The 24982-nt window shown below is 55.1% G+C and overlaps 1 long non-coding RNA gene and 1 other non-coding gene across 2 annotated transcripts; both read left to right on the top strand.

Moving 5' to 3' along the window:
* The first annotated feature begins 14792 nt into the window (after nucleotides 1–14792).
* LOC106695434 lies at nucleotides 14793–19522 on the top strand. The gene is made up of 4 exons (XR_001346529.2): nucleotides 14793–14972; nucleotides 16684–16873; nucleotides 18128–19007; nucleotides 19148–19522. It is a non-coding gene; the product is annotated as an uncharacterized LOC106695434 (long non-coding RNA).
* A 3168-nt stretch (nucleotides 19523–22690) lies between these two features.
* LOC111824369 lies at nucleotides 22691–22797 on the top strand. The gene has a single exon (XR_002827458.1). It is a non-coding gene; the product is annotated as a U6 spliceosomal RNA (small nuclear RNA).
* The last annotated feature ends 2185 nt before the right edge of the window (nucleotides 22798–24982 follow it).

Raw genomic sequence — 24982 nt, 5'->3', positions numbered from 1 at the left:
AGTGGGCTGAGGGGGGTGGGGGGTGTGCTCCTAAGCGCAGTGCCTAGAATCTGTCCTGGATTGTACCCTCAGAGAGGGACACGTGAGGGCTCACTGTGATTTACAAAGGAGACTGAAGTTCCCGGAGGAAAGGCCTTTGGGGCGTCTGCCGACTCTAGGGCTCAGGGCCCCGGGCACTTTTGCTTTCATGGCTCTCTTCCTCCAGAAAAATTATTAAAAGTTATATTTTAGCCCGGCCAGTGTGGCTCAGTGGTTGAGCATCGACCTATGAACCAGGAGGTCAGGTTGCAGGCTAGATCCACAGAGTGGGGGTGGGCAGGAGGCAGCTGATCAATGATTTACTCTCATCATTGATGTTTCTCTCTCCCCCTCTCTGAAATCAATAAGAATATATTAAAAATAGTTATATTTTTATAATAAAAGCATAATATGCTAATTAGACCAGACGTCTTTCTGGGTGTCCTTCCAGACGACCTTCCAGATGAAGCCAGGGCTGCGAGGGAAGCCTGGGTCCCGGGTCCAGAGGGAAGCCGGTGCTGGCAGCCCGGGAAGGAAGGCCTACTCTTGCACGAATTTCGTGCATTGGGCCTCTAGTATTTTTATAACTGTTGGTACAAAGACAAACATAATTCAGGCTGGATTCATTATTATACATTTATTATTAGTGTACTTATGTTTTATTCTGATTTTATAAAGTAAATCAAACATTTTTGTGGGCTCCTAAAAGTCTCGGGATCCCGGGCCTCCTGGGCGTGGAGGCTGAGGCTGACCCGGTGTGGCCGGGGCTCCCTCCCCTGCTGTTCTATTCTTTAGCGGTTGTCTGTGTCCGGGTATTCTGTGCAAAGTGGCTTACACACCAAGTCATATTTCTTCTCCGAAACAGGCCCACGGGGTGGGGAGCCTTGCTTGCGACCCCCAACCCACAGATGTGGAGACTGAGCAGTTAGATGACTCGTCCAGGGTCACACACAGCCGGGCCCGCAGCGCCTCACACCCCGCAGCCTCGTTCGTAGCCTCTGTGCTGGGTGCCTCCTCACCCACATTTGACTTTGGGAAGTTTGCGTGCCCACAGTCAGAGCCGCACACGGCTGCCCCGAGGCCTCCGTTAATCAGTAGCCACTTGCACCTGGCCCAGTGGGCGCGACCCGGAGCAGAAAGTACAGTACAGACGGGGCCGCAGGGCTGCGTGCGGCTGCTCCTGCCGCCAGGCTCTGCCCGCCCACCCCTGACTCACCCTCCCTGGGCCCAGCGTCCTGGGTGTTGGCAGTCCCCTCCTATCCCAGGCCCAGGGCCACTGCCCTGTGAGAGTTAGGAGAAGGTGCCCCTTCCTCAAGACCCTGCGGGCAGGAAGCTGGTGCAATGAAGGCACAAGTCTGTCATGTCCAGCAGGTCCATGCTGTGCACGGTGCTCCCTTCAACCATCTCGGGGGCCTGTCCAGGCCTCCTCCCAGCGCCAGCGCCACTGCCTGCTTTCAAGGAGTTTCTATCTGAGTGATGCAGCGAGGCCCTCCCTCCATGAGCCCCTGAGCGAGAGAGAAAGGGAATGGGGGGCTGGCAGGAAAAGGGGGGGCTGCAGAGGAGGCAAAGGACCGCAGCTGTCCCACGGCCAGACCTGCCGGGCACCCTCGCATCCCCAGGCCTCCTCTGTCTGCATCCCCAGGCCTCCTCTGTCTGGGAGGGAACAATGGAGGGGGGTCAGGTGGATGGTGATGGAAAAGCCAGGGCCGGGAGGGCTCCCTCCTCGCGTAGGCTGCATCTGGGCTCCCATCCGGCTCCACCACTTTCCAGCTGGGAAACCTGGCAAAGACAGTGCCCGTCTGTAGAAACAGGGGTAGGAAGGCACCCCCCGCGGGTGCGGGTGAAGGTTACGGAGATGGGAGATGACGCAGGTGCCAGGAGAGAGAGGGTCGCCACGGGGGGGATGGTTACTTCCCCGCGGTTGCTGCTCGCGCCGCTGCGCCCCCTGGTGGCCGCAGAGGGAGCTACGCTCTGGCCCGCTGGCTGCGTGGGGCTGGGCCACACTGGTCCCAGCAGCTGCCTGCACTCCCATTGACTAATCAAGAGTCCTCGGCCCAGCTGGTGTGGCTCAGGGGTTGAGCACCGACCTATGGACCAGGAGGTCACGGTTTGATTCCCCGTCAGGGCACATGCCTGGGTTGTGGGCTGGATCCCCAGTGGGGGGCGTGCAGGAGGCAGCCCATCGATGATTCTCTCATCATTGATGTTTCTCTCTTTCACTCCCTCTCTGAAATCAATAAAAATATATTTTAAAAAAAAGAGTCCTCAAAGGTGGCCATACTGAATTTTCTCCCAGCTCTGCTGCGAGGGACAAGATTGGTGGGCGTTTTGGGGTTAGTATGCAGGCTTGTTCTCCAAAACTCTTCACCCGCCCACAACCAGACTTACCCAAAACGGAGTTCCCGCCCTTATCTCCACTCACTCTGTTCAGCTCCTTGGGCTCTTCCAGGACACCCCCTGCAGAGGAGGAGGGGGCCCCCATCAAAGCCCACCCAGCCCACCCCACTGAGGCCAACTGCTAGGCATGCGTATATAGAGAGGTCCTCTCAGGACCCCCTCAAGGGGCAGGACGTCCAGGGAAGGGCCCTGCCACCTGGGTCTTTGGGAGGCTGAGTGCCCAGACCTGCAGGGGTGATGCCCAGGAGGGGAGGGCTTTACCCCCCTCCCCCAGCTACCCCAAGGAAGGATGAAAATATTGGCAAAGTACGTGTTTCAGATTCTCAAATTGATGGCACTACTGTTTAATTCGAGAAAGGAATACATTAAGAGAGAGGGGTAATCTGGTGAAATAATTGCTTGGCCATTAGGGGAAAACTCTAGATTCCACTGAAAGAACCCTATTAAGTAACCCACTTGTGAAGATCAAGTATTTATCAATACCATCTTTCTGCGTTAGTTTTTGGGGGTGTCCTTGGACGGCCAAGGCAATCGTTCACATGACCGTGTCCCCAGGTCTCGTAGAGGGAACCCCAGAGCTGGCACTCACCCCGCAGTCCTTCTTCGATCCTGGGACGTCCTGAGTGGTTGGATTCCGGAGGAAAGGGCAGTGGGCACAGGGTGCGGACCCGCAGCTGCATGGAGGCGACACCCACGCTGAGCGGGCAGAGTGGGAACCTGCAGGGGGTGAGTGAGGACTGTCCGTGTCTGCGGTTTTAGTCTGGACTCTGCAGGTTGTGAAATCAGGGCATCTGAGCCATGTTTGTCTAAGTTTCAAAAGGCCGAGTTGGCCTAAGGTGACATGAGTCGGTCACAGTGTTTGTATCGCTGGAGTGGCCCTGGAAGGCGGGGTGCTGCCCACCAGGCTGTGATGTGGTGACTGTCCCAGGAGCACAGCACGGGGCCCCCGAGCTCGGGGAAGATGGGGCGGCTTAGAGAGAGGGGACTGTGGCTCAGGACGGAGGGGGAGAGGCCAGGCGGGACCCCTGCCTGCTCAAACCTGGACTCCGGTTCTCAGAGCTCCTCAGATTTCACACAGCTTCTCCCCAGACAGAACCTTTCTGCTCACGGGCTCAGGAACCCCAGGACTTGAACAAGTCCTAGGCTCTGGCCATTAGAAAGGCCGGTCGTGCAGCATTTTTTCATTTTTCTCTGACTTTGTCTCAGGTGCATTTTCTGGTTTTTGTTTTTTTTTTAAATTTTTTTTTTCTCTGATAAAAGGACCGGAACCATAGAGGGCTGGGGAAAATGGGACAGGAAAACAAATAACACCTGTGTGTCTCCACCCACAAAACACGCGGCTGGGGTCCCTCTGGTCGTGAACACGGCCATCATCTTGTACATAGAGAAGCACTGAGAGGAGATCGTTCATGTTCTCTCCGGGCACACACAGAGGCAGCTACGTGAAGCGACGACGCGTTAATGAGCTCGAGGGTGGAGATCATTTCACAATGTTTACTCATGAAGCCGGACAATCAAGGGGTCCGGGCTGCCTGTCACTACTCGAGCCAATGAAGCAGAGAAGAGTTGAATCAGATGTGAGCGTTTATTCCAATCCTGCCGGCATGTGGGAGAGCAGCAGGTGATCCACAGAAATCTGCTCTGTACCTCCCCCACCTCCCCAGTAAGCCAGCTGCTTATATTGGGTAGGACATAGATTACATGGGGAAGTGGGGACATAGATTACATGGGGAAGTAGGGACATAGACTACATGGGGAAGTAGGCACGGTATAATCATTAGGTTACAAGTAATGCCGGCTCGGGGTGGGGGGTGGGGGGGTCGCAGAGGGCAGGAGCCTCCAGGAGTAGATTGTCTCAGCCACGAGGTGGTAAATCTTTCCATAATGACGGGCAGTTCTCAGGGAAGGAGGATGGACTGCATTCCGATGTGAGTTCCCCGTCCCAGGGCGCACAACTCCCAGCCAGGCGAGAAGGTGCTTTCTCTAATCAGAACTGTTCACAGAGCATGGTTCGTATTTCTTATCATTGTAGCTAGTCCCCAATATCCTATTTCTGCCCCTAGCACTTACATCCAATCTTCACGTGGTGCACCTTAAATCTATACAGTTTTTATTTGTCAATTATACCTCAATGATAGAAAAGCACACTTTCTTCAAATAAATTGCAAGATGAACAGGGAAGCTAGAAATAAAGAGAAATTGAAATGGCAGATCAATGAATCTCAATGGGCCCTGATTCAGGCAGGCTGTTAAAAAAAAGAAAAGAAAAGAAGCACATTTGGCATTGATGAGACTATGGGTGACATGACAGTGGTACTTTCACGATGGTGAAGGGTTTCTAAAGGTGTGATAACAGTATTGAGGTGATGTTAAAAAGAGTCCTTGTCGCTTATGCATTCATAAATACTGTATCCACAGATGGGATAAGATGCTCTCTGGAATTTGCTCCAAAATAATGCAGATGTGGGGAGCGAATGGAGATCAGGATGAAATGAGAATGAGATTGGGCACACGTTGGCAATTGTTGAAGCAGGGTGGTGAGCATGTGGGGACTCATTAGATGATTTTATTTATTATTATATTTTTAAAAAAATATTTTTATTGATTTCAGAGAGGAAGGGAGAGGGGGAGAGAGAGAGAAACATCAATGAGAGAGAATCATTGATCAGCTGCCTCCTGCAGGCCCCACACAGGGGATTGAGCCCACAACCCGGGCATGTGCCCTGACCAAGAATCGAACCCTGACCTCCTGGTTCACAGGTCGACGCTCAACCACTGAGCCACGCCAGCCGAGCTGATTTATTTTTTTATGTTTGAAATTTTTCATAATGAATGTCCATAACAAAAAGGTTTTAAAAACAAAAAAGGGGGATCTTCAGTGCAAAGGAACTGAGTCACGGAGAGGTACCCGGTGGGCTGGGAGAGAGCTCCCTCCAGGGGCCCCTTCTGTTACATTCCCAGGGCCCGCCAGGGGGCGTCCGAGACCATGGTAACTGACGCAGGGCCGAGGGGGCGGGCTGGGCTCTGTGCGGCCCTCCCCCTCCCTTCCCACCCCCTCTGAAATCTGCTGAGCTTTCAGACTCCTCCGTGGGGAAACGTCTGGGCACAAACCTAAGAGATGCGCTTGAGGCCGAGGCGCGGGCCAAGATCGCAGGAATGTCGCTGGGAACTTGCAGATGAAAATTGGATTTTCTTACTGTTTTCTTATCCTGGGGTCACTTCAGAGAACTCGATTTCTTTGGTTTCTGTCCCAGAATTTCTCAAGTCTCCCTTGTTGTTGTTGTTATTTTTTTTAAATCGATTTCTTTGGGATACGATTCTCCCATTTAAAGTGCACAAGTGAATTGTTTTTAGTATAGTCACAGATATGTGAACCTGTCACCTCCGTAATTGTCAGACTTTTTTTTACCACCTCTAACAGCCACTGTGTACTCTTTAGCTATCACTCATCCATCCTCCCGCCCCCTTCCCCAGCCCTGAGCACCCACCAACCCACTTCCTGTCTCTAGATTTCTCCAGTCTGGACAGTCCCCTGTGTTTGTTTGTTTGTTTATATTGACTTCAGAGAGGAAGGGAGAGAGAGATAGAAACATCAATGATGAGAGAGAATCATTGATTGGCTGCCTCCTGCACGCCCCCTACTGGGGATCGAGCCGGAAACCAGGGCATGTGCCCTTCACCAGAATGGAACCTGAGACCCTTTAGTCCACAGGCCGACACTCTATCCACTGAGCCAAACCAGCTAGGGCTCCCCTGTGAGCGAGCAGGCTTCCTTCTGTCCCCCCTGGAGGTGAGAACGGTTTGGGAGCCCCAGGGCCTCCCGCCCTCCCTCTGCAGCCTGGTCAGAACACAGAAGCTGCAGATTGCCCCTGCAATCTCTGACGGCTCCATGAAACCGGCTTCTCCAAGTCAGAGTCTAAAGAGTCGGGGTCGCCCGGCCAGGGTGGCTCAGTGGTTGAGCGTCGACCTATGAACCAGGAGGCCACGGTTCGATTCCCCATCAGGGCACATGCCTGGGTTGCGGGCTCCATCCCCAGTGGGGGGCATGCATGAGGCAGCCGATCCATAATTCTCTCTCATCATTGATGTTTCTATCTCTCCCTCTCCCTTCCTCTCTGAAATCAGTAAAAATATATTTTATAAAGACTCGGGGTCCACAGCTGTGGATCACCCCCTGGTCCAGTACACACATGTGTGGACACACAAGGGTGACGAGCAGTTACGGTCTACAAAGACCCCCACCCCCTCCACCCTGCCGGGTGCAGAGGATCCCGGGAGGGCAGGGCCGCGGGCAGGAGAGGGGAGAACACCAGGCTCAGCGCCGAACCCCAGCCTCTTTCACAGCGTCGTGCCCATGGCCTTCGCCGCCTGCTCCGTGAACCTGACCCAGAGCCGGCGCGGTCGGTCTGCAGTCGGGCCCCGGAGAGGGGCCTGCGCCCTTGGAAATAAGACGGTGCTTCTCAGCCAGGGAATTTCCCTTCGGGTCTTCATCTATAGCGTCCACCGATGACTTTGGGGGGAATTTTGAGGAGAAAAGGCAATAAAACTGATGAAGAGGCTGGAGGGCCTGATTATGAGGAGAATGAAACAGCAGCTTGGCCGTCGCAGGCTCTGGGAGAGGCCAGGCCACCCCCTGGCGGCTGTCCAGGGGCCCAGATGGAAGAAGTTGGGGGAGTCTGGGCGGACGTAAGGAGAGTAATGAAGTGATTTTATGAAAAGGAAGTGATAGGCTGAGGATCAAGCCTATTTCTGGGCAAAAAGCCTGTTTCGGAGAATAATAGCGTCCCGGGGGCCGGGGGCGTACCGCGTGGCTGGGTCCCGTGAACGTTTCACAAGATCAAAGTCGCAGGAGCTGTTCTGCTGGGAGTGGCCGCCCCTCCCCAAGGCCGAGGACACCGCGCCTCTCTCACAAGTTCCTTGGAAACGCTGCTGTGGCTGGTTTACAGTCCAGGTTTTGGGGGTGTGGCCGGGTGGCTGGGAGGAGACCTTTGCAAAGGCGAGCAGATGGGTGTGGTCGACAGTGGGCACCTGTATCCCCCGGGGAGTCAGGGCTGGACCAGGGACCAGAGGAAGTGGGTGCCCCCTGAGTGACCAAAGGGCTCTGGTGTTCCGAGCGGAGCAAACATCTGTTGGTGCCTTATTTATTTTTTTTTTGGTAATCCTCACCTGAGGAATATTTCCCATGGATTTTTATAGAGGGTGGGAGACAGAGAGGAACATCGATGTGAGAGAGAGACATGGATTAGTTGCCTCCCGCAAGCGCTCCAACCCGGGCCAGGGATCAAGCCTGCAACCCCGGTGCGTGCTCTTGACTGGAATCGAACCCGCGGCCCTTCAGTCCGCAGGCTGGCGCTCTACCCACCGGCTGGGGCGGTTGGTACCTTCCGAGCCAGTTTCTTTGGTGTGGAGGGTTCCTCTGCGCCCTGGGTCAGACGCCTCAACATTTCTGGCTGGAAAGGCAGCTGCAGGCCCATTGCCTTCGGTATCTACTCACGGTCATTAGTTGAAGCTGACCGAGAGCGGGCACAGGCATTCGCACCATCGTCTCTGTCCTCTCGTTTGCTGACAAGGAAGCGGAGACCCCTAACCCAGTGGTTCTCAACCTTCTGGCCCTTTAAATACAGTTCCTCACGTTGTGACCCAACCATAAAATCATTTTCGTTGCTACTTCATAACTGTCATGTTGCTACTGTGATGAATCGTCATGTAAATATCTGATATGCAGGATGGTCTTAGGCGACCCCTGTGCAAGGGTCGTTCGACCGCCAAAGGGGTCGCGACCCACAGGTTGAGAACCGCTGCACCGGTAAGTGACTTCACCAAAGGTGCCCGCACACCCAGACTGCGCATGCGGAACGCGGGGACCCTGGTGCAATGGCTCCCTGGTGCGGGGACCCTGGTGCAATGGCACACGCGAGGGCAGCGCTTCGGGAGCGCGGACCTACCAGGAATCACGCAGATTTTAACGGGCAGGGCCTGGGTTGCTGCGTTTCCAACGGGCTTCCAGGTGCTGCCTCCGCTGCTGCCCGGGTCCCACGTTGTGAGTGACAGGGGCGGGCTCTGTTCTTTCCACTCCGGGGAGACAGAATTGATGGTAGTTCCGAAGCCAATCATGCCAATCACGCCAAAGCCCTCTCTGCCGCAGGCCCCCTTGCAGGGCTGCTGCCCGTGCTGCCAGGGCCTGGGAGGCCAGAGGGTGGAGGTGGAGGAGACACCTTTCACCTCTGGGTTGGGGGCCCTGGAGCAGCGGTTCTCAACCTGTGGGTCGCGACCCCTTTGGCGGTCGAACGACCCTTCCACAGGGGTCGCCTAAGACCATCCTGCATATCAGATATTTACATGACGATTCACCACAGTAGCAACATGACAGTTATGAAGTAGCAACGAAAATAATTTTATGGTTGGGTCACAACATGAGGAACTGTATTTCAAGGGCCAGAAGGTTGAGGACCACTGCCCTGGAGGGTTCGGTCTGCAGCCAGCGACCTGGACCCTCTTGGTGCATTGGAATCACCCAGGTGTGTGTGTGCAGAGCTTTTAAAACCCAGCTCGCTCAGGCTCCCCTCCCTAGAGATTCTGCTCCAACTGGTGTGGGCGGGGCCCAGAGTTTCAGAAGCTCCCGGGGGATGCTCATGGGCAGCCGGGGTGAGGACCACTGCGTTTGATAGTTAACCTCCACTCACTGGTTCCTTCTGTTAAAACAAAGAAACAATAGACCAGAATGTAGTCACCTTTGCTCAGCCACGCCACCAAACCCAAGCTCAATGCCTGACCTAATTGCAATTTCTGCCTCTCCCTGCTCGGTGAGGCTCCCTCCCCGACCCTCTGGGAGAGGGCACTGGGACCCCGTGGGCCGCCTGGGCCGCCTGGAACGTTCCCTCTGGCAGATGTTTACAGCCTCAGGGGTGCTCCAGGCCCGGAAGGAGCCCGGAAGGAGCCCAGTGGTCCCTGGAGCAGCCTGCCCTTCCCCAGCAGCCCCTCTCCCTGGTGGAATGGCAGGTCCTTTACCTCGAATCAGGTTTCTTTGTTTTGTTTTCCCTTCGGGAACAAGCTGTCCATTGGAGGGCAGGCGTGAACCTGGCTTTCTGGAGCGGGAGGCCGCCTCCCATTGCTCCACTGCGGGATCCCCGGCTCCTGGAGTTCACCCTGGGACCCCGGAGGGAAGCCAGGATCGGGGGTCACTCAACCCACACTGGGTCCCCCAACTGAGCCTGAAACAGGGGGCCCATTCCTTTTTAAAAAAATTTTTTTAAAAAATTGATTTCAGAGAGGAAGGGAGAGGGAGAGAGAGAAACATCATTGATGAGAGAGAATCATTGGCTGCCTCCTGCACGCCCCCTACTGGCGATGGAGCCCCCAACCTGTGCATGTGCTCTGACCTCCTTGTTCACAGGTCAATGCTCAGCCGCTGAGCCCCTGAGCCGGGCAGAGAGCCCGTTCCTGATTAGGTCCCAGGGTGGACGGGCTATTGGATTCTAGGGCTGGCGGTGAGTCAGTCCAGGGCGGTTTCACAGCACTCCGGGCCCGGCCCTGCTCGATGAGGCTCCCTCCCCAACCCTCTGGGAGACGGGATTCGGGCTGCGTGGGCTGCCTGGAACGTTCCCTCTGGCCGCTGTTTATAGCCTCCTGAAGTGTCCAGAGAGACGACGGCTGCTCCCTGACAAGTAAATGGAGGGACAGGCGGGGGAAGGAGGGCACCCCGGGAACCAGAACTGCTCTCAGCTACAATCCTCATCCTCTGGGTCAGGCATCTCTGGGCAGCCGGTCCCCAAGCCCTCCTGGGTCACCCAGTGCAGCCCCACCTGTCGGCTCAGACCCCAACTGGCATCCGGAGGGAGGTCCCTGCCGGGAGCCCCAGGGACAAAGGAGAAAGTGCACAGAGGGCTCTTGGCCCCGCCCCGGCCAGCGCCCCCTCTGACCTCTGCATGGAGGCCCAGACGCTGAATCAAAGGGCGTGGAGCCAGCTGGCAGGAGGCAGGCAGAGGCCTGACAGCACGGCCTCCGCGGGCCCACAGATCAGGATCGCCCGGCGAGGAGGGGCACGAGGGATGAGCCCCCGGCAGCCTCCGGGCTGTCATGTTTAAACACGTGCATGCGACCGCTACCAGAGCATTAGGCAGGCTGTGGGAGGCGTCCAAAGGCCTGATCAGGCTCACTCAGGGCTGAGGTCAGAGACCCCCCCTCTCCCCACTGTCAACAGTGGGTGTCAGAGGCATCCCTGTGAGCCGACGCTGCAATGGAGCCCCATCTCTCCCCATCCCCACACGGGCAAGGGTGGGGGGCCCAGGAAGGGGAGGGTCCCGGAGTCCAATCTGAGCCAAAGCAAAGACCAGTCACTGAAATATCACCGAAATATTCGAAACGGCATCCTTAAATACGGGACGCTTGCCCGGACGAAGGCTGCTGGTATAAATGTAAATTCTGTATCTTTGGGAAACACTTGGAGAATAAGTTCTTTTCAAAGCCGTGTTCCAAGGCATTTAAAAAATATATATTTTATTGATTTTAGACAGAGAGGGAGAGAGAGAGACAGAAACATCAATGATGAGAGAGGATCATTGATCGGCTGCCTCCTGCACGCCCCACACTGGGGATCGAGCCTGCAAAGCAGGCATGTGCCCTGACCAGGAATGGACCCCTGACCTCCTGTTCATAGGTCGACACTCAACCACTGAGCCACACCGGCCAGGCAACAAGGCCCAAGGCATTTTGGTCATTTGTTCGTTCATTCATTCATGCATTCATTCATTCACTCAATCAACAGACACATTGAGGCCTTGCTATGGCCCAGGCATTATGCCGGTCAGCAGTGAGTCAGGCCCAGACTTGGCCCTGAAGGATCGCGGTTTGGGTGTGCGGGGGTTGGAGAGGGGACACGGACAGATAATCAAAAACAACGTGTAGGCAAGTGCTGCGACTGAACCACACACAGGGCGTGTGAGCCGGGGATGGCTTCCAGCCGGAGGAGAGGCGGGGCACTGAGTCAGGGAGGCTTTTTGGAGGAGGTCATGCCTGAATCGAGTGATAAAGGATGAGTAAGCATCTGGGGGTCCAGGTGGGGGATGCAGAGGAGACAGCAAGAGCAGAGGTCCAAAGGCAGGGAAAAGCATCGTGTGTGTGTGTGTGTGTGTGTGTGTGTGTGTGTGTGTGTGAACTGTGTGGCCGACTTACTGAATGAGGCGGAGGGTACAGGGAGGAGGGGGGAGAGCGGCAGGGGCCAGCCCTGGAAGGCCCTGTGTTCCTTGCTAAGGAGCTGTTTTTTGTTCCATCAGGGATGGGGAGATTCCAAGGCAGGTGAGTGAAATGGAGTCCCCTCTGCCACGTGCATTGCTTGGGTTCCTTTGAGTTGCGTATTACAGAAACCCAGTGCCAATTCCTTTGAGCACAAAAGGCTGGCCAGCTTTCCAAAGTGAAATGTCTGAGGATGGATAGGGTCACCTTCAGGCAGAGCTGGATCCAGGCGCTCGGGCAGTGCTGACAAGAGCTGGCCTCCCCGTTGTCTCTGATTTCTCCCAGGTGGGTTTTATTCTTGGGTGGGCACTCCTGGCCCCGTGGCATTGGTGGCTGCCAGCAACTCTAGTCTCCCATTCTGCAGATTTATCGGGCCAAGCAGAGAGCACGCGGGGTCCCGCTCTAGCAAAAGTCCTGCGGCTGCTCTCATTGGCTGGGATTGAGTCACAAGCCCGTCCCTGAACCAATCACCATGACTGATTTGCAAGGCTCGGGTCATGTGCCCTCCCCTGCGAGCAGGGGGTGGTGCAGCCACATGGATTGAGGAAGGGGAGTTGGGGTGACTTCCCCAAAGTAAAATGCAGGCGCTGTGACCAGGAGAAGGTGAGATGAGATGTGGAGTAGGTAAAAGCAACAGACTTCCAGTCCCATACACATTGCAAGACCCCATTTACTTGAAATGTGCAGAATAGGTAAATCCGAAGGGCAGGGGAGCTATTGGGGGCTGCCAGGGGCCGGGAGGAAGCGGGCTGGGGAGCGGCGGTTAAGCGGGTGATGACAATGTTTTGGAACCAAATAGACGTGGTGGTTGCCCAGCACTGTGAAGGGCTGAATGCCGCTGAATTGTTCACTTTTCAGTGGTTACTTTTCCCTCACAGGAGTCTCACCTCCATAAAAAATAAAAACACGCCACACGCCCGCCCGCCAGGATCCTGGGGTGCTGCTGGGCCGTGCGACCCCTTCCTTCCTCCCCCTCCTCCTGCTCTCTCCCTTCTCCACTCTCAGTGGACCGTGAAGCAGGGGTGATTCCGGGCCTGGTCACTGGCAGGTCCGCTTCCCGCTGCAGGGGCTGGAGACCTGGGTGGCTGGTCCAGAGGCTGAGCTCATGTACCTTCTGAGACCTGGTAGATGGGGCTCCAGGGAGATGCCAAGTGCATCCTGTTTGCCAGCTGTACCGGCTCAGGGTGGTGGAAGGGCGCCGCCCTACGCAGGGTGCCCGCTGCAGCCCCGACAGGCCGGCCAGGAGCACTCGGAGGGAGGGTTTCCGTCATCACTTGGCACGCGGATGCACACTTGATGCCATCGGCACCGTGAGAAAGGGCTGGGCTTGCGGGAGAGCCATTGGCGCTGCAGCCGTGAAGGAGAAAGAGGGTTTGGCTCCCTCGCTGGGCCTTTCTGAACCCTCCAGCCTGGGGTTTGGGCAGCGCCCAAGCCGCCTGGGGGCTCTCCCAGAGTGAGTCCGCACGGGCTCCTTCAGGATCGGAGGCTGGATCCAAACCCTCCTCCTTGGCTGCTCGGCACCAGCTGCTGCTGCGGGATGAGGCCTCTGGTGCCCGCGGGCCTGGCGCTGGCTCGCTGGCGCGGCCACAGGGACGGTCCCTCAGGCTCGGCTGTGCTCTCTGCTCCTACCTGGAGCTGGGACAGGCTGACCGCAGCCGGGGTCTGGTCTCAGCGGATGCTCCGGGATTCTCAGGACGGGGTCCTGGACCCGCCTGCAGGGCAGTGGGGTTGAGGGCCTGTTTACGAGGCAGAACCTGGCTCTCCCCTCCCTTATCTGCCACAGGGTCAGAACCTCTTGGAGCCATTTCACAACCCCCCCCTCCCCGGGGTTGGAGCACAATTGAAGTGAGAGGGCAACCCTGCTTTGCTCCAGGAGGTTGAGGGTTTCCCCTCTTGCCTGGAGGGTAGGGTAGCAATTCCTTGGTGCTGGGTTCTGGCAGACAGTGTGGGGGGGTCCTGGCACCGAGGCCTGGGTTTGAACCCTGATTCCACTCCTTACCAGCTCAGGGACTAACCGCTTCACTTCACTGGTCCCCAGTGTCCTCATCTGTAAAAAGGAGCCCCCCAAATTCATGCCCATGCAGACCCTCGAAATGTGACCTGCTTTGGAGACAGGGTCTTGGCAGATATAGTTAGTTAAGGATCTTCAGGTGAGGTCACCCCAGATTTCGGGTGGGCCCTAAGTCCAACGACGGTGTCCTTGTAAGAAAAGGAGGGGACGCAACGCATAGAGACATACACGGCGCACAAAGGCCACGGGAGGATGGAGGTGGGGGGGGGATGGAGGCAGGGAGGGGGGTGCTGTGGCCACGAGCCAAGGAAGTGGGCACCTACCGGCTGGATCTCCCACCTCTGGCCTCCTGAGCTGTGGGAGGACGGGTTCCTGTTGCTTTAAGCCACTCAGTTCGTGGTCATTTGCGATGGGCAGTCCTGGGGAACAAAACAGAGGGCAGGTACCGCCTAAAGCAGTGGTTCTCAACCTGTGGGTCGCGACCCCTTTGGGGGTCGAACGACCCTTTCACAGGGGTCGCCTAAGACCATCGGAAAACACATATATAATTAGATATTGGTGTGTTTTTTTAATTAATCACTATGCTTTAATTATGTTCAATTTGTAACAATGAAATTGGGGGTCACCACAACATGAGGAACTGTATTGAAGGGTCGAGGCATCAGGAAGGTTGAGAACCACTGTCCTAAAGCATCAGAGACACACCCATAGCAGGTGCTCCGTGGACAGCCACTGTCATCACTGTGCTGCCTGTGGCCCTGGAGAGGACCAGCGTGTGGAAGGAGCACCCCCAGGGCCCCCAGATGGTGCACTGTCTCACCCCACAGCCCCCCAGCTGCCCGAGGCTGGAGCCCTGGAACACGGCCTGGAAGGAGCGAGAACAAGGAGTCGCCTGGGAAGGCGGCTGCAGGCGGAGGGCTGCGGGCTGCAGGAGGAATGCTCACGCCATGAATCACGCGCAGCAGGCCTGTGGCTGCTGCTGACACGTTGCACCCCGGGGGCAGCACAGCCGTGACCTAATGCTGGTTGTCACTTACTCAGGGCCCCTCCCAGCTCCGCCCAATGCCTCAACGCTGCCCAGAGGGAGCCGTCCCCACCCCAGCCTGCGCTCCCCTCCCCTGCGCGCACAGCGGGACCAGCAGACCTTCCGAGCCACGGCCTTCGCAGAGGCTTATGATTTGGATGCGTTTGGAACGGGCCGGGCGTGAACCCTGGGCCACCGGTGCGTCTGCCACGGCTGCACCGGACAGCCGGCTGGGATAGGCTCCGAAGGGGTTTGTGCCCAGGCTGGACGCTATACAAACAAGGCTTACTGGTGGGGAAACTGAGGCCCAGAGGAGATAAGGGCTGGCTCTGCACTTCCAAGTGAGAGGGCTCCGTGGTGACAGAGCCAGGTTGATTTGAGGTTGACCTGGGGAAGCCTCTGTGCTACCCCCTGGGCCAGTGCTCTCTTCCCGGCTGCTGGAAGCTCCTCTCCTGCTCCCGGGCTCTGGATGTGGCCCCGAGTCAGGGCATCGTGGCTCCTGCCTGAAGAGCCCACCTCTCTGCGGCGTCGCACAGGGCTGCGGACAGCAGCTGCGGACAGCAGTGAGCGCAACCAACTCCCCCATGTCCACCGCCTTCCGGGATGGAGAGAGCTTCCCCAGGTTCTGGGTTTGGGTTCTTGGCCACAGTTGCCAGATCACCGGGAGCAAGGGCTTTAGGGGACTCCTGGACGGGACATGGATCCTGGAGGATGGGTCCCTGAGCCTCCAGGGTCCCCGCAGCCCCCCACCTGGCCTGCGTCTCCCGGGAGAGAGCTACCCGCTTCCCTGCCCGGGGGCTTCGACTGGGGACCTAGAGCTGTGGGCGGGGCCACGGTGAGCTCTTCAAACCTCCTGCTTATTTGTTTTTTACCATCATGACTTGAAGCCAATATTTAAAGGTTACCAAGGCAACAGCCCAAATCTCCTAGCCCTTGGACCCCCTCCAGCCCCACGCGATGGGGACGAGAGCAGGAGGGGGAACAAGAGAGTGAGTCAACCGCCCCCCACCCCCAACCACCTGGGAAAACAGTGACCGAACACCAGAGCGCAGCCTCTCCTGTTCGCGCTCCTGCGACTCAGCACTTTTCACACACGCGGAGCAGCCAGGCAGGCCCTCTGTCCCAACATCTTATTTCGTTTCTGTCGTTATCGGAGCCAGTTGGGGTTTCAAATGTTTTATTGGAGCTTAATCTACATGAAGAATGTGTGCAAACCCTAAGGGCAGAATTCCCCCCACAGACCAAGCGCACCCTTTCCCAGACCCAGGTCCATAAACAGCACAGGGCAGCCCCGGAGGCCCCCCGTCCCCAGGCCTCGTAGCCATACCCACAGGGTAACCGTGGTCCTAGCAGCTCACAGCCAGCGTAGTTTGGCCTGTTTTTGTACTTTCTACACACGGATCCTAACCATGTCCTCTCTTGGGTTGAAGCCAACAGCACTTTTAGCTTCTGAGAGACCTGAGTGGCCCTTCCCACCGCCAGCTCCAGGGAGGAGCGAGCAGAGCCGACTAGAAGGCACCTTCCCCGTCCCACGGGCCACACGGTGTCAAGACAGGGGCCGGGAGGCATGCATAGAAGGGGGGGTGGTGTGTGATTTTGATTTTTCAAAAAGGCACAGCATCCTTCTTCCTTGGGTGGCATAACCGGGACTTCCCCGGCTCGTCTCCACTGGATACACAGGGAAGGGGAAAGGAGGGGACCCCAGAGTTGTAAGAAGGCCCCCAGGGAGGCCTCCAGAGCCCTGGCTTCTCCTAGCAGGGCCCGGGCTCCCACCCCCTCTCTGCAGGCCAGTGGGCCTCCCCAATGCAGGGCTGGCTCCCGTGCCCCTGTGTTTATGCCTGGTCACGCGGGCAGGGGATGCAGCAGCCTCCGGTGTCCCGTGGTGTGGGCGGGCCTGCGCCCTGCTGGGCAGGTTCCCTCGCTTCCTGTCCCAGGATCGGGAGGGGGCGCCGTTGCTGGTGCTTTACAACCTCTGGGCCTGAGAGTCTCAAACTCCCTGCAGAGAAAAACCTGCGTCTAACAGTCCGGGCAGACCGCTGCCTTGGTGAGATACGGGACCAGGACCTCCCGGGAAGACGGAAGAGGAGAAGCAAGGGCCTTGCAGAGCACAGCTGTCCCTCCGTATCGGAGGAGCATTGGTCGCAGCCCCCCGTCCCCCCTCGGATACCAACATCCGAGGATGCTCGAGTCAGGTAATACAATGACAGTATTTGCACATAACCCGCCCCCACCTCCCTGTCTGCCTGAAACCACCTCTCGTTAACCCTAGTGCCCAATACAATGGAGGCGCTGGGTAAACAGCTCTTATGCTGTATTGTTTAGGGAATAACGACAAGAATCAGAGGCCTGTACCTGTTCCCCACAGACTGGACCCCTGTGGCCTCAGGGCCTGGTGCACGCAGCAGCCACGTCACCTTTTCTTTCTGAAACATTTTGCTCCACGAACCGGGGGATGAGGAGGGAGGGCGGACTGCATAAACCTGCGCTTCTTTCTTCTTCTTAGGTGCGATGGTCACAGGGTTGCATTTCATAAACTAGAACAGGACCCACCCAACAAGGGGAAAGGCACCCGGGAGTTGTTCAGGGCTTGCTCTTGGTCTCTGTACTTACTTTGTTGGACTCGGGAGAAGCTGGCCAAGCCCAGGTCTGCGGGCCCCGCCCTGCGCTGGCCTGGAGCTGGCATCGCCGGTGGCCCCCGCGTCTTCTTCCTGCGTCTGCACACGCTGCTTCAGCGCAGGTCAGAGACAGGAGGCTCTGCCCGCCCCTTTGGGACGCTTGTCCAGACCCCACCCGTGGAAGCCTTGCTCTTCCCAGTTGCTTATAGATCAGGAGCTACATTTCTTTTCTTTTTTAAATGTTTCTTATTTATTTTTATTTTATTTTTTTAAATAATAGAGCTGGGACTCAAGTTCTGGTTTCAAAGCTATACTCTTTTTTTAAAAAAAAATTTTATTTCAGAGAGGAAAGGAGAGGAAGAAAGAGAAACATCAATGATGAGAGGATCATTGATTGGCTGCCTCCTGCACGCCCCCTACTGGGGATCGAGCAGGCAACCTGGGCATGTGCCCTTGACTGGACTCGAACCCAGGACTCTTAAGTCGCAGACCGACGCTCTAGCCACTGAGCAACACCAGTTAGGGCCCAGAGTTACATTTCCTTTCTTTCACCCTCTCGTGGCTTTTCTCTCTCAGATGTGGGACAGGCTCCCTCCGGAGCTGGACCGGAATATGATACTGCTGACGAGAACACAGCGCCACCCCCCAACCCTCTCTTCTTCCTTAACGCCCCCCTCCTCCTGAGTCCTGGCCCCTGGTGCCACCCTCAGGGAGATGCCGAGTGTGGGAAGGCGGTTTCTAGTGTGTAGGAGGCACCTTTGCCCCCTCCTCGCTTGAGTCTGCCTCCTGTGGTTCAATCCGAGATCACACGGCCTGGACTTTTTCTCGCAGGAGGGTCTCAGGACCAAGGGGACCAGCAGCTTTATTCTGGCGGAGGGTCACCACCAGGTACAGGGCCACGCCCTCACCCCAACGCTCTCTCTACCCCGCAGGAAATCCTTGGTCTCGGTTCCTCTTTCTCCAGGGAGACCGCCGAGATTGCTGATCCTCCCGCCCCCTTACAGCCGGGTCAGCTCCTCCGTGGCCAGTTACTGGGTGACCAGCCTCCCCAAAGGACAGAGACCGATGCCTCCTCTGCCCCGAGGGTCACCAGGCTCATCTGACCAGAGTGTCCCCGATGCCAGGAGGCTGCAGTGTGTCTTCTACAGCAGATGGTTTGTTTGGGCTTCCTTAGGGACCGGGGGCTCGGCGAGGACGATGAGGACGGTACAGCCCCCGCAGAGGCACGCGTGGAACCGCGTGCGGGGATTTACGAGCTGTCACCGTCCGGCTGCCGACAAGCCTTCCTGCCGTTCCCTTTCCTCTCCTCCTTCCTCGCTCTCCTTCCTTTTTTCTTTTTAATAACCCTGGCTGCATAGTTCCTCTAAACCAAACCATCTGTGTACCAGCTCTTAGAAGCAGTAATAAAGGCGGCGAGGACCGGAGCCCTCTGGGCCCAGGCCCTTGCCCGGCGTCTGCAGGAGGCGCGGGGAGAAGGGAAGGGCCCCTGGGGGTAGCGCATCTGCAGGGCCCTTTTGGGCCTGAAGTTGCCTGTGCACAGCGGAGAGGATCAGAGGTCGGAGGCAGGGACATCGCAGGCTCGGGCGTCACCTGCCTGCTGGTGAGGAGCTGCAATGAGGCTCACGGTGCCAAGATCACTCCGTCCGTCCAGAGCGGAGCGGCGAGGACAGATGAGCCGGGAAAACAGTTCACAACAATGCGCAGCGCCTAGGTGACCGGGGGGAAAAAGAGGAGTCTGTTTGGGAACAGATTTCGGCCTCCCCTTCCAAGGCATTAGTAATTCAAGCAGCAGCGCGGGTAATGCTGACTTGGGAAACTATGAAAAGTCGTATAACAATGTTCTTTTCACAGCTTTCATCGTTGGCTCGCCGGGCTCCGCGCGCCGTCAGCCACCTAATCATAAACAGAGGGGGACGCTGCCATCTGGCAGCCAGGCCCGGGCGTGAGCTGTCAGCTGGGCTGGGGTCCCTTCCTGGGCCAGGTGTCCCCAGGCCTGGGGCCAGGTGCTGGGCCCCAGCAAACCTGGATGGCGAGTCCCACCCAGCCACTGCCCTGAGGGTGGCGCACGCCCCTCTAGGAGAGAGAAGCGAGGGACGGAGGTGCTGACAACTACAGTGTCTGGCCCAGCAAACAGGCTGGAGGAAAGATGAAATCCTAGGTCTGCAAAACCCGGCCTAAAACAATATTTTTTAAAAAACATGTTTTTTTTTTTAACCTGGCTGGCATGGCTCGGTGGTTGAGCGTCAATCTATGAACAAGAGGTCACAGTCAGGGCACATGCCCGGGGTTGTGGGCTCAATCCCCAGTAGGGGGTGTGCAGGAGGCAGCCAATCCATGATTCTCTCTCATCATTCTCATCATTGATATTTCCACCTCTCTCTCCCCCTCTCCCTTCCTCTTTGAAATGAATTAAAAAAATAATATAGATATAAACAGTTTTAATGTAATTTATTTATTTTTGGTGGGAAAAGGGGGGGAAGTGAGAGAGAGAGAAAGAGGAACCGACCTGTTTGCCGGGGACCGAGAGGGTCCCAGGCGACGGGGCGTTACCTTCTCAACCTGGAGAAGTCCCCGGCCAACCGGGATGCGTTGGTCACCCTAGCGGCTGGGGATGCCCACAGAGGAGGGAAAAGCCCAGCTTCCAATGCCAGCACCGGGGACTTGCCCCTAACTCCCCGCTGGCCCTGGGAAAAGGGCAGGGCTTCCCAGGGCGTATCTACAACAGGAATAGATTGGACTCCTGGGGGCAGATGAAGGTCAACAGCCTACAGGCCGGGCAGGTAATCTGAGAGCGAAGGGGGCGGCGTGAGGGCACAGGTGCCCTGGGGGCGGTGGGCAAGCAGACCTGGACACGCCGTTCCTTTCCTCACCAGCCCATCACCAGCAGGTGGGGAGTGAGCCCGGCCTGCCAGACATCTGATTTTTAAAAGAAATTTTGGTGAAAACCCCCAAATTCTGAAGTGCTGGCTCACATATGAAGGACGCCCTGTACGGCCACACAAACACATCTGCCTGCCACGGTGGCCACGGGGCCACTGGTTTGCCACCGCTCGACCACGTAAGTTCCACGTTTCCCGTCTATTCCCACCGTCAGTGATTTTGCAAACTCCAGCCAGCCGGCCCCTCAGCCATTTGGAAATTAATTACATGGTTTACTCTGAGGAAAAATAAGCAAATATATATATGTTTCAAAGGTGATTTCAGGGCCTTAATTCTCAGAAGCAGTTTCTGCAGAGTGTCCCAGGCCAGTGTTTTTATCCATTTATTCAGGTGCTGTAGACGCGATACTTTTAAGATGTCTGCTATGACCTGGGTGAACCTTGAAAACATTATGCTGAGCGAAAGGAGCCAGACCTGGGAGGTCTCATGTCGGATGAGTCCATTGATAGGAAATGTCCGGAGTGGGCAAATTCATAGAGACAGGAAGTAGATGAGCGGCTGCCAGGGACTAGGGGAGGGAGGGTGGGAGGGTGGGCCCATTAGGTCAGAGGTTCTTTTAGGGGTGAAGAAAATGTTCTGGAATTTGATAGTGTTGATGGCCATACAACCTTGTGAATATTCCAGAAACGGCTAAATAGTACGCTTTAAAATGGGGACTTTTATGGTATGTGACTTATATATCAATTTTTGTTTTGTTTCTTCTTTTTTTTTCTTTTTTACTTATATCTCAAATTTTAAACTAGATGTTTGAGGTGTCAATTCTTCCCAAATTGATGTATAGAGTTTATGCCATCCCAGTCAAAATGTCAGCAGGCTTCTTTTTTGGATAGAAATTGACAAACTGATTCGGAAATTAACAGGAGATGCAAAGGACGCAGACTAGCCCAACAGCTTTGAAAACGAAGAGCAAAGGAGGAGGAGGCCTCACACGCCCTGATTTCAGGACGTGTGAAGCTACGTAATGGAGACAGGGTGGTACTGGTGTAAGAAAGGCAAACAGATCAACAGAACGGAATAGAGAGCCCAGAAATAGGCCTACACCAACACGGACAACAGATTTCAACAAAGGTTCAAAGGCAAGTCAGTGGAAAAAGAATAGTCATTTCAACAAATGTTCTGGAACAACTGAATATCCATACACACACACACACACACACACACACACACACAAACACAACCCCCCCCTAAAGAACCTTGATCCGTCCTTGCATCATATAAAAATATCAACTCCAAACAGACGGAAATGTAAAACCGAATCATATAAAACTTTTAGAAGAAAACCCAGGAGAAAGCCTTGTAACATTGGTTTAGGCAATGAATTCCTAGAAATGGCACCACGAGCACAGTCCATAAAAGAACAAATTGATAGAAACTGGACTTAATTCAAATGAAAAACTGGTGTTTTTTTTTTAAACACACTGTTAAGAGACTGAAGACAAGCTACAGACTGTTTAAAATATTTACAAATCATATATCTGATAAAGGAGTTGTATTCAAAATATATAAAGAACTCTGAAAAGTTAACTATAAGAAAACCCATTTAATGTGTTTTAAAATATATCCTATATAATAGAAGCCTAATATGCTAAGTGTCCGACCATTCGTTCGACCGTTCAACCAGTCTCTATGACACGCACTGACCACTAGGGGGCAGATGCTCCAACCAGTAGGTTAGCTTGCTGCTGGGGTCCGGCCTATCGGGACTGGGCAAGACGGGCCAGACACGCCCTGGAGCCCTCCCTTGGTCACTCCCCAGCCCTGATCATGCACCGGTGGAGTCCCTTGGCCTGGCCTATGCCCTCTTGCAATTCAGGACCCCTTGGGGGATGTAGGAGAGCTGGTTTGGCCCGATCCCCACAGGCCAGGCCGAGGGACCCCACCAGTGCACGAATCCATGCACCGGGCCTCTAGTATACAGTACATATAATATTGATTTCAGAGAGGAAGGGAGAGGGAGAGAGAGATAGAAACATCAATGATGAGACATTAATCAGCTGCCTCCAGCACGCCCCCTACTGGGATCGATCTGGCAATCTGGACATGTGCCCTGCTGGGAATTGAACCATGATCTCCTGGAACCAGGACCTCCTGGTTCATGGGTTGACACTAAACCACTGAACCACATTGGCCGGGCAAGAAAACCCATTAAAAAAAAATAGGCCAAATATTTGAACAAACAGATGCTTATTTTGTTTAATAAGCTATATGTTCCTTTCTGGATGGCCTATAAACATATGAGAACATGCTTTATTAGTCATGAGGGAAATGCACATTAAAGCCACACTGAGATATTGCTGCACAGCTATTAGAATGATTAGCACGAAGAAGGCTGACCCGGCCATGTGCTGGCAAAGATGTGGAGCAACTGGAACGCTCATATATCGCTGGTGGGAACGCAAAGTAGTATGGCCACTTTGGAAACCCGTTTGGCAGCTTTTATAAAAGCTAAACATAGTGCTCTCTTTGGCAGCACACACACTAACGTTGGAACGATACAGAGAAGATTAGCATGGCCCCTACGCAAGGATGACACACAAATTTGTGAAGCGTTCATATTAAAAAAAAAAAAATCAAACACACAACAGCCATAGGACTCAACCACTCTACTCCTAAACATTTACACCAAAGAAAAGGAAATATATATCCACACACAGATTTGCATACGAATGTTCACGGGAACATTCCTTATAATAAGCAAAAACTGGAAAAACCCCAAATGCCCACCAACCGATGAACGGGTAAATAAATTGTGGGATATCCATACCATGGAATGTCGCTCAACAAGAAAAATGAATGGACTGCTGATAGGTGCAATAGCATGTACATCTCAAAACAATTATCTGAATGAAATAAGTCAGAGAAAAGGACACACTTGTGTTAGTTTGCTCGGGCTGCCGTGACCAAGTACCGCAGATCAGTGGCTTGAACAACAGTCATTGGTTTTTGCACAGTTGTGGGGGCTGGGAGTCCGAGATCAAGACATCGGTGGGTCTCCTTCCTCTCAGGCCGCTCTCCTTGGCCTGTAGACGGACCTTCACCTGGTGTCTTCACATGGTCACCCCCCTGTGTGTGTCTCTGTCTCATCTCTCCCAAGCGCACTGCTCAGAGTGGACTGGGGCCCAATCGGATGGCCTCATTTTAACTGAATGACCCCTTTCAAAAGCCCTGTCTCCAAATACAGTCCCATTCCGAGGTACGGGGTTTAGGACTTCAACATATGAATTTGGGGAGGGGTACAGTTGACCCCATGACAATACTGTCTGGTTGCATTGATGTGAAACTAGAAAACCTAAGCTAATCTATAGCCGGGAAGCAGACAGGCGGCTGCCTGGGACGGGGAGCAGAGCGGTGGGAGGAAGAGATGACGGGGAGCCATGGACATGCTCATATTCTTGCTTGTGAAGACGTTTTCATGAATCTATCCATGTGTCAAAAGTTATCAAAGCGTATACTTTAAATAGGTGCTGTCTATTGCATGTCAATTGTACCTGATATCTTAAGCTATTTTTTTAAATTTATTTTTTTATTGATTTCAGGCCAGAAGGGAAAGAGAGAGAGATAAAAACATCAACAATGAGAGAGAGTCACTGATCTGCATGCCCCGCACTGGTGATCGAGCCTGCAACCCCGGCATGTGCCCTGACCAGGGATCGAACGGTGACCTCCTGGCTCACAGGTCGATGCTCAACCACTGAACCACACCGGCCAGGCTTAAGCTATTTTTAAAAAGCTATTTCGGGGGTTCAGTTCTAGAAAGAAGTCTCCTCCAAGTGTCTTGGGCCTGTTCCACTTCCGGCTCCATCCTGTTCCCAGACGTCACGAAGGCCTGATGGAGTGCGGTCCTTCCCCGCCCCATCCCTCGCTTCCTGTCGCCCTGTGAACCGTGGCTGCGACGAGGCATCGCTCCTGGGGTCGTGTCCTGTTGTATGAGGTGTTGACCTTAAGGCAGGAAGACACCAGCCCTTAAAAGCGGCGAGCTTCCTCTGGCTGGTGGAGATGGAGAGGAGGGACGGGGAGCGGGAGAGAGACCGGATGTACCATTGCTGCCTTGAAGGTGGAGGGCCGTGTGAGAAGGAGCATGGGTGCCCGAGGTGTTAGGGAAACCCCCTGCTGACAGCCGGCAAGAGGACAGGGACCTCGGTCACCTCCCTGCACCAAGACGGAATGTTTGTGCGCCCCCTCCACCCCCAAAATCATATGTTGAAAACTAACCCCCAATGTGGTGCTGTTTGGGGACGGGGCATTGGGGGTGCTTAGGTCATGAGGCGGAGCCCTCATGCATGGGGCTAGTGCCTAGGAAAGAGACCCCGGAGAGCCGCCCGGCCCCTTCGGCCCCGTGAGGACACAGCGAGGAGACGGCAGCCATGAGCCAGCAAACGGGACTTCTCCGACTCCAGGACTGTGGAAGGGACAGTCTGCTGTTTACGTCTCTCCGTCTGTGGTCTTCTGTTCCAGCGGCCGAACAGACGGACAGCCCCTCACCTGGGATGAACCTGCAAGTGAATTCCTTCTGAGAGCTTCCAGATAAGACCCTGGGCTGGCCCACGCCTGATTGTGGCTGTGTGAGACCCTGAGCATAGAAGCCGGTTCCGACCCAGAGAACTGGGAGCTACTAAACAGGTGCTGCTTTATTTTTTTATGTAAGTGGTTTGTTTGTTTTTTAATTTTAATTTTTTTTCTTTCTTTTTTTTAAAAATATATTTTATTGATTTTTTACAGAGAGGAAGGGAGAGAGATAGAGAGTTA

Source organism: Myotis lucifugus, unplaced genomic scaffold, assembly GCF_000147115.1.
Source record: "Myotis lucifugus unplaced genomic scaffold, Myoluc2.0 scaffold_1285, whole genome shotgun sequence".
In the NCBI taxonomy this organism is placed as follows: Eukaryota; Metazoa; Chordata; class Mammalia; order Chiroptera; family Vespertilionidae; genus Myotis; species Myotis lucifugus.
The sequence above is the reverse complement of the archived record's forward strand: the minus strand, read 5'-3'. Positions and strand labels throughout refer to the sequence as shown.